Source organism: Homarus americanus, unplaced genomic scaffold (assembly GCF_018991925.1).
Source record: "Homarus americanus isolate GMGI-L3 unplaced genomic scaffold, GMGI_Hamer_2.0 scaffold34354, whole genome shotgun sequence".
In the NCBI taxonomy this organism is placed as follows: Eukaryota; Metazoa; Arthropoda; class Malacostraca; order Decapoda; family Nephropidae; genus Homarus; species Homarus americanus.
In genome coordinates, this window is record NW_024727436.1 from 156179 (window position 1) to 173736 (window position 17558).

The window sequence follows — 17558 nt, forward strand, 5'->3', positions numbered from 1 at the left end:
AGAAAGGAAGAGAAAGGGAGGAGAGAAAGGGAGGGAGAGAGAGAGGGAGAAAGGGGAGAAAGGATTCTCAAACGCGGAAACATTTTTCTCTTAACTAAAGATGTGAAAATTATCACTTACACTACACTACACTGCAGTACACTACACTACACTGCACTACACTACACTGCAGTACACTACACTACACTGGACTACACTACACTGACTACACTACACTACACTACACTACACAGCACTACACTCAAACTACACTACACTACACTACATTGCACACTGCACTACACTGCACCACTGCAGACTACACTGACCACACTGCAGTACACTACACTACACTGCAGTACACTACACCACACTGACTACACTACACTGACTACACTACACTACACTACACTACACTGCAGTACACACACACTGGCACACACTACGGACTACACTACACTGGACTACACTACACTGCTACTTACGTCAAAAAAGTGTCTCCCATTACAGGTAAAGGACAGGTAAACTAACATAATCAGAGGGTCAAAAACTTTAAAAATAACCTGAGCTGATCAGTACACAGGTGTAAGTTAACAAAATAACAAAGCCGCTTTTGTTTCACTATCAGATCCCCTGTGCTGCTTGATAAACAGATAGTGTGTGTGTGTGTGTGTGTGTGTGTGTGTGTGTGTGTGTTTTAAAGCAGGAGAACACTAGGTAATTGATATGTCATTTGCCTTGTCATGTATACTAATATGAACCACACACACACACACACACACACACACACACACACACACACACACACACACACCACCTCCTCCCAGCAGCACGTCGGGACCTACCTGACAGGCCAACGTCATACCTGAGATTTCAACACACGACTATACCCGTGTCAACCTCCCAGTCCACCACCACCAAATTAAGTCATCGTACTCAAGGTTGTCAGCATCGTATTCAAGGGGTTAAGTCATCGTATTGGTGTTATCATCGTATTCAAAGGGTTGTCATCGTACTCAAGGGTTCAGTCATCGTACTGGGTTGTCATCGTATTCATAGTCATCGTACTCAAGGGGTTCAGTAATCGTACTCAAGGGTTGTCATCGTACCAAGGGTTAAGTCATCGTATTCAAGGGGTTAAGTCATCGTACTCAAGGAAGTCATCGTACTCAAGGGGTTATCATCGTATTCAAGTTAAGTCATCGTACCTGGGGATTTAGTCGTCGTTAAGTTAGGTTAGATATGATAGCTTAAGTTAGGTTAGGTTAAGTTAGATTAAATTAGGTTAGGTTAGATTAGGAAAAGTCAGAAAAGCTTTGAACCTCAATAAACCGGGCCGAGAGAGAGAGAGAGAGAGAGAGAGAGAGAGAACGGTCCAAACGGGCACACTCACTACACTATACACAGGTCAAGTACAGGAAACCATCACCAGGAGGCTTTGTTTACATTAATCAGCTGACCGTAGCGGAATGGCGAGGTGGAAACAGCTGATGGTGTTATTTCCTCCACGTCTCTTACTGTTAAATTATACTAAAATGTAACGTAATGATATGTTAAAATTGGTGTTAAATTGGTGGATTAAGTAAAATTTAAGTAAATTTGATTAAAAATTGTAATTTGATTATAAAATTGGTGTTAAATTGGTGGATTAAGTAAAATTGTTAAATTGATAGATTAAGTTAAAATTTTTGTTAAATTGGTTGTTAAAATTGGTATTAAATTGGTGGATTAAGTTAAAATTGGTGTTATTTTGATGTGGTAAACAAAATAACAAAACATTAACGCAAACTAACTAATGCAAACAAAATCACGTACACAAACTAACATACACACGTAAAAACTCCCATAAACAAGCAAACAAACAAACACAGGTCAACTTTCATAAACAAAACACACCAAACAAACAAAAAAACACAGGTAAACAGGCCAACTCTAGTCTTTCCATCAGAGGTTCACAACATGGCGTCCTTCAGTCCGCATTAGTTTTTCCCCATAACACACACACACACACACACACACACACACACACACACACACACACACACACACACACACACACACACACACACACACACACACACACACACACACACACCACACACACACACACACACAACACACACACACACACACACCTAAATTCTTTCCACTTATAACCGACACATAAGTAAAGACCTTGGGTAATATAAGTAGTAAAGTGAGGTGTCTTCTACTAAAGCGTCCAAATAATAAGAATTCTTGTAATATAAGAGAAGTATTTTTGACCCCAACTTATAACTAACATGTAAGTAATGATCCTGGCTTTATAAGTAGAATAATAACTATAATAACATAATAACAAAATTAATATCAATATTAATAACCATAATAATACTAATAATAACAAAAACAATAGTAATAACAAAGATAATAATAACCACAATAACAATAATAACATCAATAACACCAATAATGATAACAATAACAATAAAAATAACAATAGTAATAGTAATAACAAAAATAATAATAACCACAATAACAATAAATAACACCAATAATATTAATAATAGCAACAATAATAACAGCATCAATAACACCAATAACAATAACCACAATCAGACAACAATTAAACACCACAACACACCCCCAGGCCATACACCACCTTGAGCCTGACACAAGACCTTGAGGTGTACGGCAGTTTTCCCACACTCCTCCTGCCTACCTGTACAACCTACCCACCCACATCCACTCCACCCACCTGTACACCCACCCACCTGTACACCCACCCACCCACCTGCACACCCACCTGCCCGTCACACCCACCCACCTGTACACACCCACCCACCTGCACACCACCCACCTACCTGCACACCCACCTACCTGTACACCCACCTACCTGTACACCACCTACCCACACCCACCCACCGACACACACCCACCCACCTGTACACCTGCTCCACCTGCTGACCCACCCACCTGTACACCTACTCACCTGCACACCCACCTACCTGCACACCCGCCCACCTGTCACCACCCACCCACCACCACACCTACCTACCTGTATACCCACCTCTGTACACCCACCTACCTGCACACCCACCCACCTGTACACTCCCTCACCTGTACACCCACCCACCTGTACACCTACCCACCTGTACACCTGCCTACCTGTACACCTGCCCACCCACACCCTCACTCCACACCCACCCACACCACCCACCCACACCCACCCACCTGTACACACCCACCCACCACACCCACCCACCCACCACACCCACCACCTGTACACCCACCCACCCACCCACACCCACCTGCACCAACCCACCCACCTGCACACCTGCCTACCTGTACACCTGCCTACCTGTACACCTACCTACCTGTACACCCACCTACCGTACACCTACCCACCTGTACACCCACCCACCTGTACACCCACCTACCTGTACACCTACCTACCTGCACACCCACCCACCTGTACACCCACCTACCACACCCCACCTACCTGTACACCCCACCTACCCGTACACCTACCACCTGCACACCACCTACCTGTACACCTCTGCCTACCTGTACCTACCTACCTGACCTCCTACCTAACCACCACTGTACACCTGCCTACCCACACCCACCTACCTGTACACCCACCTACCTGTACACCCACCTACCTGTACACCTACCCACCTGTACACCTGCCTACCTGCACACCTACCCACCTGTACACCTGCCACCCACACCTACCTACCTGTACACCCACCACCTGTACACCCACCCACCTGTACACCACCCACCTGTACACCTACCTCACCTCCTGTACACCCACCTACCTGCACATCTCCACCTACCTGTACACCTACCCACCTGTACACCTACACCTGTACACCCACCTACCTGTACACCCACCTACCCACACCTGCCTACCACACCCACCCTACCTGTACACCCACCTACCTGTACACCCACCCACCTGCACACCTACCCACCCGTACACTCCACCTCCTGCACACCCCCACCTGCACACCCACCCACCTGACACCCACCTACCCACACCCATCTACCTGTACACCACCTGACTACCTGTACACACACCCACCACCTGCACACCCACCTACCTGTACACCCACCTGCCTGTACACCTACCCACCTGCACACCCACCTACCTGTACACCCACCTACCTGTACACCCACCACCTGCACACCTGCCTACCTGCACACCCACCTACCTGCACACCCACCTGCCCACCCACCCACCTGCACACCCACCTACCCACACCTACCTGTACACCCACCTACCTGTACACCTACCCACCAGCACCCACCTACCTGACCTGCCCACCTGCACACCCACCCACCTGCACACCTACCTACCGACACCTCCACCACACCTACCTTACACCCGCCACCTGTACACCTCCCACCCACACCTACCCACCCACACCTACCTACCTGTAACCCACCTACCCACCTGCCTGTACACCTACCTACCTGTACACACCCACCTACCTGTACACCTACTCCACCTGTACACCTACCTACCTGTACACCTACCCACCTGTACACCTACCTACCTGACCACCACCTGTCCACCTGCACACCTACCCACCCACACCCCACCTACCCGCCACCCACACCTACCTACCTGCCCACCTACCTGTCACCTACCTGACACCCCACCCACACCTGCCTACCTGTACACCCTTCCACTACCACCTCACCACTGCACCTGTACACCTACCACCTGTACACCACCACCTGTACACCACTACCTGACCTCTACCTGTACACCTACTACCTGTACACACCTACCTGTACACCTACCTGCCTGTACACCTACCTACCTGTACACCTACCTACCTGTACACCTCCTACCTGCAAATCACCTACCTGTACACCTGCCTACCTGCACACCTACCTACCTGTACACCTACCTGCCTGTACACCTACCTATGCACTCCTACCTCCTGTACACCTACCTACCTGTACACCTACCTACCTGTACACCTACCTACCTGTACACCTACCTACCTGTACACCTACCTACCTGTACACCTACCTACCTGCCTGTACACCTACCTGCTTACCTGTACACCTACCTACCTACCTACCTGTACACCTACCTGCCTTCCTGTACACCTACCTGTACACCTACCTGCCTTCCTGTACACCTACCTACCTGTACACCTACCTGCCTACCACCTTGCTAATTACAGGTATACATTCTTCACAAAATATTAAATCATACACCCTGGGGAAGTATTAATTTTCTTTACTGTAACTAATAAAAAAAATTAAGATGAAACAGTGATATTTAAAGGAATTTTAATATATTATTGAACGATATAAACCTCGATTTAACGGACTATATGTAGAGAAAAGTCCGTTATAGCGAGGTTGTTAGATGTGAAACCCTTATTTAACGGATTCTACGGAGTTAAGTCCGCTATAGGGAGGTAATACATTAATATATAAACCATTAAATCACGTGAAGATTAAGCACCTCAGTTTAAATTACCACTAAACCTAACCTTACTTAACCTAACCTTAACCAAACTTAACCTAACCTTAACCAAACTTAACCTAACCTAATATAACATTAACCTAATCTAACCAAAACCTAACCTTAACCAGACTTAACCTAACCTAAACCAAACTTAACCTAACCTAACATAACATTAACCTAACCTAACCCTCCCAGGAAGTATAGGGATATTTAACCATTAGGTGAAATAAGCTAGGGGGCTAATCTTCATGTGGGCCGCCATTACATACACACCGGGCCTTTGAGAAAACATAGGTAAATACTTGTAAATAAATTATGTAAAATAGACGATGCTGGTGTAAATATGAGGGTGTATTTACAAACGTGTTGATTAGTGTTAAAAAATGTAAATCATTGTAAATAATATAGATATAAAAAAGCCAATGACGAGGAATTTAAACTATTTAACACAAATATGTAAATGAAAACATATTTACTATCTTGTAAACACATCGATGGTAAAAAAAATTTCGTAAATGTGTAAAATAAATTTGTAAACATGATCATAACGCAGAATTCAAACTTTTAAAATAAGAAAATTTACACACATGTAAAAAACAATTTACAATAAACACCGATGACAAAATACATATAAATATTCCGAATAAAAATACTTGTAAATGTGTAAAAAAAATCAGCACATCAATATTTACAGAAATATGTAAGAAAAATGACAAACACATTGGGAAATATATTAACTATTTAAAGGGGTAAATTGTGTAAAAAAAATGGTAAACACGACACTGACCCGTAAATAAATTATGTAAATATAAACTCATTTGACGCTGAATTTACTCTAGGAAAAAATTTAAATAAGTACGTGAAAAAACACACTTAAAACACGGTGAGATGTGTAAAAAGAACAGACTTACGTAAAAAACACGAGAGAGAGAGAGAGAGAGAGAGAGAGAGAGAGAGAGAGAGAGTATTTACACACATCCCTATGAGCGAAATCTCAAAAAACGTACCAATTACAATTTATAAACTTTACTCAAATTCGTACACAAGGAACAGGTGAGATAACCAGGTAGGACTAATAGAGAGACAGGTAACCCACCCACCTTCCCCCTACATGATTCAAAACACATGACTACTCTTACCTGATGGTGGTGGTGCTGACTGCTGCTGGTGTTCTTGGCGGAGGCGGTGTAGTAGTATGGAAGTCTTGTATCACTGACTCACCCACCCCTCACCTCTCACACAACCTACACACACACACACACACACACGTTTAAAACACCAACTCCCCCCTCACACTGTAAAACTATAACATCTCTTATAACTTTTCAATAACTTTTTTCACCCCCTCAAAACTTTCTTTCACCAGGGGGAGGGGTTAGGAGGGAAGAGTTGTATACCAGTTGTGATTCTTTGAACAGACGGGGACCAACGCGGACCTGATCCACCCTCACTAGCAGCCAGCGACAAACTCCCCACCACCACACCTGAGTGAAGCTTTCTCCCGACCGACCCCTTACCTGAAACCCGGACGCTGATTGGCGGAGCGTTAGTAAGCCCCGCGCGGATTGGTTCCCTGTTGTCCCCCCTCCTCCCCCGGATGTCTTGATAACCAGGCCGACAGGGACTCCGGGGTTCAGTCGAGAGAGGACCCCAAAGGAGGAGGTGTGAAACTGCCTTAGAGTTTATGTCACAATGTTGTTCTGTTACCTGCAAATGAGACCAATGTTTAATAATAACAACAACAATCCTGGAGTTGGTTTACACTCACCTGAACAGTTGTGTGTCATAGTCAGTAGTGATAATAGGCCCTGGAAGTACCTATAGTATTTAACCCTTTGACGAAGATGATTTAACCCTTTGACGACGATTATTTAACCCTTTAAGGACAATGATTTAACCCTTTAATGACGATGATTTAAGAACGAGTGAACACATACGAATCAAAGAAGGTGTTTGGTTCGTAAACATCCTGTCACCTCCCACCCACCCGCCCACCCATTCACCACCCCCGCCCGCCCACCCACCCACGTCCCTCCCAGCTGCATAATCTACACTGTGTAGGGGAGGGGAGGGGGGTAGGGGAGGAGGAGGGGTGTAGGGGAGGAGGAGACGGGTAGGGGAGGAGGAGGAGGAGGGAGAGGAGGGTGGGGGAGGAGGGAGGAGGGTGGGGAGGAGGAGGGGGTGTGGGGGGGGAGGAGGAGGGGGGTGGGGAGGAGGAGGGGGAGGAGGAGGGGGTAGGGGAGGAGGAGGGGGGTAGGGGAGGAGGAGCTGTCTCATGTTTTCCTTGTGAGGTGACGTTGAGTTACCAGTATTTTGATAGCTTGTGTGAGTTACCAATATTATGATAGCTTTTATGAGTTACCAGTATTATGATAGCTTTTATGAATTACCAGTATAATGATAGCTTTTATGAGTTTCCAGTATAATGATAGTTTTTATGAGTTACCGGTATAATGATAGCTTTTATGAGTTACCAGTATAATGATAGCTTTTATGAGTTACCAGTATAATGATAGCTTTTATGAGTTACCAGTATAATGATAGCTTTTATGAGTTACCAGTATAATGATAGCTTTTATGAGTTACCAGTATAATGATAGCTTTTATGAGTTACCAGTATAATGATAGCTTTTATGAGTTACCAGTATAATGATAGCTTTTATGAGTTACCAGTATAATGATAGCTTTTGTGAATTACGAGTTCCATTATCTATTAATGTTTTATTTATAATTAAACTAGAAGACAGATTATTTATATCAAAGACTCATAAATTATGTTCATTATACTAGAGCTAAGACCACGTCCGGATTTCCTACCGGTTAATATCCCACCTACCTGCCTGTACACCTACCTGCCTGTACACCTACCTACCTGTACACCTACCTGTACACCTACCTACCTGTACACCTACCTACCTGTACACCTACCTACCTACCTGTACACCTACCTACCTACCTGTATCGTAAGGTATAGTAAGGCAGAATTTCCTCATAATTGGAGATGTTTACGGTAAGGTATCTAACATTTTTAAGCCATGACAGGACAGGTGTAGAAAGTGACGGTAAAGTGTTAAGACAGGTGTAGAAAGTGACGGTAATGTGTTAGGACAGGTGTAGAAAGTGACAGTAAAGTGTTAAGACAGGTGTAGAAAGTGACGGTAAAGTGTTAAGTGTAGAAAGTGACAGTAAAGTGTTAAGACAGGTGTAGAAAGTGACGGTAATGTGTTAGGACAGGTGTAGAAAGTGACAGTAAAGTGTTAAGACAGGTGTAGAAAGTGACGGTAAAGTGTTAAGTGTAGAAAGTGACGGTAAAGTGTTAAGTGTAGAAAGTGACAGTAAAGTGTTGGACAGGTGTAGAAAATGACAGTAAAGTGTTAAGACAACAAATACAAACACCCACATTCATTTATAAACAAAATCTAATCAGTTTATTCACATTATCACACGAAAATAAAATAAATCTCTCCAACGCAGAATCCTGAAAATAAAAAAAATGGGCGGTACATTTTGGCGCGTCAATTAAGAAGCCTTCCTCCCATCACAAACTTTTGGCGTTCATAGTTGGTGAAGTTGTTTGGCGAGTTGTCGAGGAGTTTTCAAAGACCTCCTAATCATCTTACTTAAGGGCGTGGAAACTGTTGCTGCTACGTCCCGAGGCTAGAGTTATCGTACGTCAGGATGTTATTGTTGCACTAGAGGGAAGGAGGGAGTTATCATACGTCTGAGAGAGTTGTGGTACTGGGGGGGGGGGAGTTATCGTACGTCTGGAAGGTGTTGTTGTACTGGGGTAAGGAGGGAATTATCGTACGTCTGGCAGTTGTTGTTGTACTGGGGAACGGAAGGAGTTATCGTACCTCTGGGAGTTGTTGTTGTACTGGGGGAATGAAGGAGTTATCGTACGTCTGGCAGTTGTTGTTGTACTATGGAGGTTATCGTACGTCTGGGTATATTGTTGCACTGGGGAAGTTATCGTACGTTGGAAGTTATTATTGTACTGGGGGAAGGTATCGTACGTCTGGAAGCTGCCATACACCCACCAACCCCTTCCACACAAACACACACACACACATTAATATCACCAGTGCCTGCTTGTATTTATTATCCAAACAACACTTAACTAGCAGGTCCCCACGACACACACACACACACACAGGAAGCCAGTCTCACGCCGCTCCCAATGACGGTATCCTGCATCCTTCAACTTACCGTCTCTGGGATAATCTTGGCACTTATTATCGTTGCTTGGTGATGCTTGTGGTGTGGTACTTGATTGTTTGTGGTGGTGTGGTACTTGTTGATTGATTGTGGTGGTGTGGTACTTGTTGATTGTTTGTGGTGGTGTGGTACTTGTTGATTGTTTGTGGTGGTGTGGTACTTGTTGATTGTTTGTGGTGGTGTGGTACTTGTTGACTTGTTGATTGTTTGTGGTGGTGTGGTACTTGTTGATTGTTTGTGGTGGTGTGTACTTGTTGATTGTTTGTGGTGGTGTGGTACTTGTTGATTGATTGTGGTGGTGTGGTACTTGTTGATTGTTTGTGGTGGTGTGGTACTTGTTGATTGTTTGTGGTGGTGTGGTACTTGTTGATTGTTTGTGGTGGTGTGGTACTTGTTGATTGATTGTGGTGGTGTGGTACTTGTTGATTGATTGTGGTGGTGTGGTACTTGTTGATTGTTTGTGGTGGTGTGGTACTTGTATTGTTTGTGGTGGTGTGGGTACTTGTTGATTGTTTGTGGTGGTGTGGTACTTGTTGATTGTTTGTGGTGGTGTGGTACTTGTTGATTGATTGTGGTGGTACTTGATTGTTTGTGGTGGTGTGGTACTGTTGATTGTTTGTGGTGGTGTGGTACTTGTTGATTGTGGTGGTGTGGTACTTGTTGATTGATTGTGGTGGTGTGGTACTGTAATTGTTTGTGGTGTGGTACTTGATTGTTTGTGGTGGTGTGGTACTTGTTGATTGTTTGTGGTGGTGTGGTACTTGTTGATTGTTTGTGGTGGTGTGGTACTTGTTGATTGTTTGTGGTGGTGTGGTACTTGTTGATTGTTTGTGGTGGTGTGGTACTTGTTGATTGTTTGTGGTGGTGTGGTACTTGTTGATTGTTTGTGGTGGTGTGGTACTTGTTGATTGATTGTGGTGGTGTGGTACTTGTTGATTGATTGTGGTGGTGTGGTACTTGTTGATTGATTGTGGTGGTGTGGTACTTGTTGATTGTTTGTGGTGGTGTGGTACTTGTTGATTGTTTGTGGTGGTGGTATTATTGTTGGTGTAGTGTGGTGTTGGGTTGGTGTTGTAGTGCTTATTGATGCAGAGAGAGAGAGAGAGAGAGAGAGAGAGAGAGAGAGAGAGAGAGAGAGATCACCCCCAACAGAGCAACATTTACCAACACATTACCACAGAAACAGTATCATGCCACAGCGATAATTTATCACTAATCTGATAACATTAACTCAAAACAATCCTGTATAGTTCCGGTTCTCATAAGTCTCCTCTAGTGATGATCATAGAACTGTATTTTATTTTAGTCTGATTTAAATTTACTTGTAGGGGTTACGTGGGTTAGGTTGGGTGGGTTGGGTGGGGTGGGTTGTGTTGTGTTGTGTTGTGTTGGGTTAGGTGGGTTGGGTTGTGTTGTGTTGGGTTGTGTTGGATTGTGTTGTGTTGGGTTGGATTGTGTTGTGTTGGGATGGGTGGGTTGGTGTTGTGTTGGGTTGTGTTGGGTTGATTGTGTTGTGTTGGGATGGGTTGGGTTGTGTTGTGTTGGGTTGTGTTGGGTTGTGTTGTGTTGGTATATAGTGAGCTGTAGCCACTTTAACTAGACACATCATTAACTTCGTACAGTACAACGTGTCGTGTCCTTAACGGAGACCCAAAACTCTCAACGGGATCAGCTATACTCAAGATCCGGTATACAACATAATGTACGTATAAAATTAAAAAAATATAATAACAGCATTTATGGCATATTGGTCATACTAAATTACGGTTATATAACAATAATATAACAATAATAAGAGTAATAATAATAATAACAATAATAGAATAATAATAAGACATTGTAATAATAACAATAGTAATAAACTACTACAGTAACATTAGCCAAATATTTCCTAAACACACAGCTGGCCCCTTACCTTCCTGTGTGACTCAGTTAATACAGGGCACACACACACACACGTTGGTAACTCCCTGCATAGACAGAGAGCAACAGACGTACACAGAGCGAGAGACAGACATAGCAGAAACAGCGCTAGAGACAGACAGACAGACAGACAGAACAAACACAGCGAGAGACATAACATAAGAAAATAAGGAGTCTGCAATAGGCCGACAGACAGACGGTAAGAAAGACAGGAGAAAAAATAATGTTGTTAATAATATACGCTCTAATATACGTAGGCCTACATTACAGAGACAAAGAGACACTGTATTTTAGAGAGAAAGTTCCCCTGGTATGTGTAACTAGAAAACAGTGTTACTGAGAGAGAGAGAGAGAGAGATAAGGCTTGCGGCGACTTTTTTCTGCATCTTATTTTATTAAGAAATACGCGTGTCTGTCAAATAGTATATACGCGTGACTCAAATACGAATTATGGATGATTTTGTCAAGGAAGAATTAATGTTGTACGTGTGATTATTAAGAATAGATTGCGTATGATTTTGTCAGGAATAAACTTTGTGTTTTCCTCAATTTCACAATTCTGAAAAAAAATCTTAAAACTGAACAAAATTGTGGGGTAAAAAGACACTGAAGTCAAATTTAAGGAAACCTGACCTAATTTAACCTAACTTAACATTAACTAACCTGATGTTACCTAACCTATGGATGAGAGGTAACCAAGCTGTTGCCATATTAATTTTTTTAATAATTCAACCAAATTTCAGGCATTACCACTATTAAATATATTCCCAGACTGTCCCCGTTTCCATAATATTCAATAAATATGTAAATATTGACAATAATGGCAGAAATTAAACTATTCCTGCCCATAACAAAAGCAAGTCTTACCTCAAAGTTAAGGCTTATCATTTTTCTCTTCATATACAAGTTTCTCGTTCATGCAAGACGCCAGGACGATTGTCATGTCATCCTCAGGGCTTCTGGGACGTGCATGAGGAAGGAAGTATCTTTGTAGCTCTTGTAGTGGATAAAATACGATACAATAATACGTGTTTAAGCCTCAGGACTTAACCTTCATCTTGGCGCCTTTCCCTCGAGTCAAGCGAATGTCTTAATAGTCATTATAGGTAATATTTCTTTATTTTGTCCTTACATCATTTTTTTTATCCTTTAATGTTATTTGTTTCTTTCGAGAATGATTACGGATTTTTTTGTAGATAATTATTTTTTTACAAATAATTTCAGGTAAATTACTTTGCATTTAATGACATGAAATTTTAAACCAATATTAACCTGGCAGGACTCGTGGGGAAAAGTATCTCTCTTAATTTTAACTTATTGATAATGCATTTACCAAGTTAGAATGCATGTTAAAATGAACTTAGTCGTTAATTAAATCTTACCTGTAGTATAGTATTACCCATATACATTAGTATTTTTTGTAATACCTGTATAACACAAACAGGTTACTAGTGACAGTCAATTTATATACCAGTTACATAAACTGAGACCTTTATAAACTTCTATAAATAACCCAAACTTTATATAAGCCACATTAGTTTTGGTTATAAATATAAACGTGTCACTTAAGCTGGCTCCCTGCAGTCACTACATAAGACAACAGATATGAACTACAGACGAGAAGTTCGATAGGTCGATTAAATTACCATTATTAACTCTGACCTCACTGGCTAACTTAGTAATTATTTATTTTATCTTCTACATATATGAATATTTTTTTTATGAACCTGGCACACACAACTCAAGTAATGACTGAAAAATACCACAAAAGAGATCCGACTTTTTTTTAATAGGGAACACAAACCCAACGTTACTTAATGATTCTGTGTCTTAACTCACATTCTTCACTTTGGTTTCATCCTCACACTGGTTAATCTTAGTGTAATTTTAAGAGGAGGAACACCACAGAATAACACATCTATTACAGTACTTATGAGAATGAATCAGTGAGTGACGAATGGCTGTATTGGCCTGAGGTTACAGTGTCCATATATAACCATTTCAAAATTTAATTAACTCCAAAAAATAATAGGAAGAACACACTGGTTTTATTCCATTTTACGAAGACCTCATGAGTTTTTTTCCTTAGGTCATTCTGTAAGGTCAATGCTCTAGGTCATTCTATTATCAACTTGTACTGTACCTATACTTCAAGTAAAAAACATGAATAAAATTACATATAAAATACCAAAATAATACACATATATACTTAATAAAATACAAAACAGACCGCCCTTCTCACTCATGGATGTCACCTGTACACACGCACACAGGTGAATATAATTAAGACTTACATAATGTACACTCTAATTATACATTATATTTAAGTTTAACTTATTTATTCCCCTAGTACATGACCTCTTTAACTTGTTTATTCCCCTAGTACATGACCTCATTAACTTGTTTATTCCCCTAGTACATGACCTCTTTAACTTGTTTATTCCCCTAGTACATGACCTCTTTAACTTGTTTATTCCCCTAGTACATGACCTCTTTAACTTGTTTATTCCCCTAGTACATGACCTCATTAACTTGTTTATTCCCCTAGTACATGACCTCTTTAACTTGTTTATTCCCCTAGTACATGACCTCTTTAACTTGTTTATTCCCCTAGTACATGACCTTTAACTTGTTTATTCCCCTAGTACATGACCTCTTTAACTTGTTTATTCCCCTAGTACATGACCTCTTTAACTTGTTTATTCCCCTAGTACATGACCTCTTTAACTTGTTTATTCCCCTAGTACATGACCTCTTTAACTTGTTTATTCCCCTAGTACATGACCTCTTTAACTTATTTATTCCCCTAGTACATGACCTCTTTAACTTGTTTATTCCCCTAGTACATGACCTCTTTAACTTGTTTATTCCCTTAGTACATGACCTCTTTAACTTGTTTATTCCCCTAGTACATGACCTCTTTAACTTGTACACTAACACTAATGAAATAAACTAAAGTGTAGTTTGTTATGTAATGTTAGGTGATAAACTAGTCCATTTTATACACACATTTTCACAAAGGATAATTTCATAACATTAATATAGTCGTATATATAAAGAACATGATCTGTGGACTAAAGTAATATTGACCGACTAACTCTTGATTATTTTGTATCCTCTTCCTTCTTCTTCTATATCTTTCCTTCTTCTTATTAATAATGTACCACCAAACCTACAGTAAGTTATTCCTCTGTTATCTTAGGTGTAAATAGCTGACACCAAAAAAAATTGTAAGAAAAATAATAATAAAGAAAATATGGACACGGAGTTACCACACGGCCAATCACACACACCTGTTATGGTAATGGCCTCCAGTAAACCACACACCACGAACCAACAGGTAAGAAAGAGTAAGGCATTCATGATCAAATTTTAAGTCATTAATTACCTCCAGGTGTGATTGACATGTTCATAAATATATTCAGACATACTTCATTCCAGTTCCTTATATCTGAGAATATAACATGTCCATACATATATTTTTAAGACATACTTGATTCAATTCTTATTCATATTGTCTGACACGATGACATGTCTATATACATTCCCAGACATATTTAATTCCATTGTTCATTCTATCCAACACAGTAAAACACCATTGTACAATAAAACTCAATCTTTAATATCTAGTGAGGACATTGTTGCTCTCACTCTCTCGTCAACCTAACACAAACTTTATAAAAGCTCTTTACATATTTTTTTTTTACCCAATACAGAATATGTTCCAATATTTATGGTGAACTGAAGCTGAATAGATAATGTGGGGCGCTGTCTCTATATATGAATTAGTGAGTTAAGAAACTAGGTAACATCAGCATTGACAGTGTATACTCCTCGGTATGTAAATATATGTACTGTCCTGTGCTTGTGATTCACATATGACCTTGCAGTATACAGTATATGTGTGCTTGATTCTCACATGACCTACAATATATGGACTGCACTTGCAATTCTCACATGACTTAGCAACATGTGTTCTGTGTACAGTGGTCCCTCAGTTAATGAACACAATTCGTTCCACAGAGTCGTTCGTTAACCGAATCCATTGTTTCAATGGGATATTGGGTAATTGGTTCCAGCTCACCAAAAAATGCATACAAAGTGAAAAAAAAAATGCAGTAAGTACACTTACTTTGAGGTGTGTATGCAGAAGGTTCCTGGTTGATGATGATGATGATGGGAATGAGAAGTGGGGCTGGAGGAGAAGGGAGAAGAGAAGGAAGTGGGGATGGAGGAGAAATCACCTTTCAGGTGACCAATGCTTGATGCAGTAATTTCTTCAATAAAATTTTAAGATCACTAGGTGTAATTCAAGATTATTTTATGTAAATCAACACTGCACTGCATTGCTATATATTATCAATATGTTAACTAAATTTCAAAATGACCAATAATTTTAATGTAAAAATGCAAAAATATTCAAGACACCAACAAAATCGATGTTCACTCCACTGTAAACAAAGCCCAACTAACGCCTGGTGGGTGAGTCAAACGACTGATGGGTGCACAAAAAACTAGTTCCCTGTACTGCATATATTATTATCAATATGTTAACTAAATTTTAAAATGACTAATAATTTTAATATAAAAAATGCAAAATTATTAACGAGCACAACTTTCTTGCTATTTACTCCAATGGAAACGCATGTAAACATAGAACAGATTACTGAATTGGCAGACTAACCCATCAGCTGATCCTCACAACAAAACGTGTTTTTTGTAAGGATTTCGTTAATTGAAGTTTTGTTCGTTAACCGAATTGAAGATCCTTATGGGAGGTAATTCGTTAACCGAAATTTCGTTAATCGAACCGTTCGTTAACCGAGGGACCACTATACTTGCAAATGTCACACGACTTAGCAATACGTGTGTGACTGATTTTCACATGAACTTGCAATATATATTATGTTTGATTCTCACATGAACCTAAGAGTACATATCTACAGGGTGTCCATAAACTATCTGACCTATAAGGGAAATTAATAACCTGGAAAATATCACAGACAGAACACGATCCACATGTGGCAATCTACCGAGACATGGGGGATAAAATGAGATGTTTGACAATAAAATAAAGCCGTTGTGTTCTGTCTATAATGGTTTTAAGGTTAGTAACACTATATTAGCACCTAATGACTCCTCTACACCCCCTGTGATATTTTTAAAATATCATTATGGAAAATACTGCAATATTATTTTGTTCTTGTTTGTAAGTATCATTTTTTCATTATTGTTGTTTCCTCTTTGAATTGTTACAACATTTGCTTTTGTGTTACTTCAGATATGTAGTGAAATGAGTTAAGTAAAGCTTGGATGTAGCAACCAAGTGTTATATTTACCACACCTTCCATATGTGCAATAAGTGGAACGCATATGAGCATGAAACACTCGTTTATGATGGCTACCACCCCAACAGCTAACTTCCACCCTCAATATCTACCACCCCTACAGCTAACTTCCACCCTCAATATCTACCACCCCTACAGCTAACTTCCACCGATCATGGCTACCACCCCTACAGCTAGCTTCCACCGATCATGGCTACCACCCCTACAGCTAGCTTCCACCGATCATGGCTACCACCCCTGCTAGCTTCCACCGATCAACCCCTACAGCTTCCCCCTACCACCCCGCTAGCTTCCACCCACTCACAGACTCATATCTCACACCGATCATGGCTAGCTTCCACCGATCATGGCTACAGCTAGCTTCCACCTAGATCATGGATCTACCACCCCTACCCTACAGCTAGCTTCCACCGATCATGGCTACCACCCCTACAGCTAGCTTCCACCGATCATGGCTACCACCCCCACAGCTAGCTTCCACCTATCATGGCTACCACCCCCAGCTCACGATCATGGCTTCCACCCATGGCTACTACCCACAGCTAGCTTCCACCGATCAGCTTACAGCTACACCGATCATGGCTACCACCCTACAGCTAGCTCACCCATCATGGCTA

General features: G+C 41.2%; 1 long non-coding RNA gene across 1 annotated transcript in view; it reads right to left on the bottom strand.

Moving 5' to 3' along the window:
- LOC121865854 overlaps window positions 1-6906 on the bottom strand; it is a 77522-nt gene extending 70616 nt beyond the window's left edge. The window contains exon 1 of the long non-coding RNA XR_006088838.1: window positions 6595-6906. This is a non-coding gene — a long non-coding RNA (uncharacterized LOC121865854). The remainder of the gene's footprint in view (window positions 1-6594) is intronic.
- Between the last annotated feature and the right edge of the window lie 10652 nt (window positions 6907-17558).